Source organism: Chrysoperla carnea, assembly GCF_905475395.1.
Source record: "Chrysoperla carnea chromosome X unlocalized genomic scaffold, inChrCarn1.1 SUPER_X_unloc_185, whole genome shotgun sequence".
Taxonomy (NCBI): domain Eukaryota; kingdom Metazoa; phylum Arthropoda; class Insecta; order Neuroptera; family Chrysopidae; genus Chrysoperla; species Chrysoperla carnea.
Window position 1 is genome coordinate 1 of NW_025408139.1, and position 2,500 is coordinate 2,500.

Below are 2,500 nucleotides of genomic sequence, written 5' to 3' on the forward strand. Positions count from 1 at the left end.
TTTATTCCTCTTTCTGTTATTCCGTAATATCATAGTGTCCATAGAATTGCAACGACGTCATACCAAGCCATATACAACTCTACACCACCTTTGTTGAATGATACACGGACAGTATGAAAAATAAACAACCTATTCTATACCATTTAATATCATACTAAAACATGAAACAAATGTTATTCTATTAAAAAGTGTATTATTTTATTATATTTAGTATTCATTACACAGTCAACATACATAAATGATACATATACGATAAGTGTTATTCCTCTATCTGTGCATCCGTAATATCATAGTGTCCATAGAATTGCAACAACGTCATACCAAGCCATATACAACTCTACACCACCTTTGTTGAATGATACACGGACAGTATGAAAAATAAACAACTTATACTATACCATACTATATCATATGTGTGAGACTGCTGAACGTAATACCACTAATACACTGTTATACATAGATATACATTCATCTCATTAACTTACACGCACTATCCATCATATATATTAAAGACATTACACCCGGTGCTTCAAACTCAAAATATGATAATGTTTAAAATGGCTTTAAACATCATAAACTTTACAGAATAATCAAAATTTAAAGAAAAAAATTTTAAAAAAAAAAATTTTTTTCAGCTAAAAATTTTTATTTTGGGACCAAAAAAATTTTTTTTTGCTTTTATCATATTTTATTAAATGAAATTTATGCATTATAATAAATTATTCAATAAACATTAATAATTATAATAAATTATTAAAAAATTTTTGGAATTAATGCAAATTTTTAGAAAAAAATGTATATTTTTTTTTTATATACAAATCGTACATGTTATATTGCGACAGGGTACCGGTATAATACATGTGATACATATGTAGATTTTCGAAAAAATTTTTATCCTTTTAAATGGTCCTAAATACTATATAAAGGTAAAATATATAGAATTTTTCGGGATTCATTAAAAAATTTTAGGGAAAAAATTTCATTTTATTTTATATACAAATCGTACATGTTATATTGCGACAGGGTACCGGTATAATACATGTGATACATATGTAGATTTTCGAAAAAATTTTATCCTTTTAAATAGTCCTAAATACTATATAAAGGTGAAATATATAGAATTTTTCGGGATTCATTAAAAAATTTTAGGGAAAAAATTTCATTTTATTTTATATACAAATCGTACATGTTATATTGCGACAGGGTACCGGTATAATACATGTGATACATATGTAGATTTTCGAAAAAAATTTTATCCTTTTAAATAGTCCTAAATACTATATAAAGGTAAAATATATAGAATTTTTCGGGATTCATTAAAAAATTTTAGGGAAAAAATTTCATTTTATTTTATATACAAATCGTACATGTTATATTGCGACAGGGTACCGGTATAATACATGTGATACATATGTAGATTTTCGAAAAAAATTTTATCCTTTTAAATAGTCCTAAATACTATATAAAGGTAAAATATATAGAATTTTTCGGGATTCATTAAAAAATTTTAGGGAAAAAATTTCATTTTATTTTATATACAAATCGTACATGTTATATTGCGACAGGGTACCGGTATAATACATGTGATACATATGTAGATTTTCTAAAAAATTTTTATCCATTTAAATGCTTCTAAATACTGTATAATGCAAATATATATAATAATTTACAGAATTAATACAAAATTTTTATTGTACAAATTCACATTAATAGTTAATTGGTTAAAAAAAAATTTCAATACACAATGGGAATCAGGCTATTTTATTGGAACTTATTTATAATTAATTCATAATATATTTTTCTATATAAATTGATTAATTGATTTTACATTCACCGTGTAAACGTATACACCATTCAAGTAACATAAAAAAAAAAAAAAAAAAAAAAATTATTATTATATTCTAGTAATACATAATAGTTATTCGCTAAAAAATATTTAATAGACAATAAAAATCTGACTATTCTGTTGTGAACTTATAAATTATTGATTCAAAATATATTTCTCTACCTAAATTTATTAATTGTATACACGCCCCCATGTACGTTGTTCAAGTCATATATTATTTTGCATAAGGATTACAAATAAATATTATATAATAAATAAGAGTTAATAAAAATTTAAAATTTATTATCCATTTTAAATTTATCAGCTAAATAAATATTTTTACATTCTTTTAAATTATTACTTTTTATTGTATTAAGAGTATATATCTAGTTTTATTAATCTTAATCCTTTTACAAGCACTAATATTATTTATACATAATATATTTTTATTTTATGTATGGAAAGCATAACTTGCTAAATACATCCTAACAATTTAAAAACTTTTCATTTGATTAATATTATTTACAATAGCTAATATTAATAGAATCTGAATAATCAAAATTATTTCTTTAAATATATGAATTCCGAATGTAAGTGTCCATCATAATACTTCATTAAGTTTATATTTGGCTAGCAACCTGTTATGCATAAATTGCTTTAAAGGTTGCCTACTAA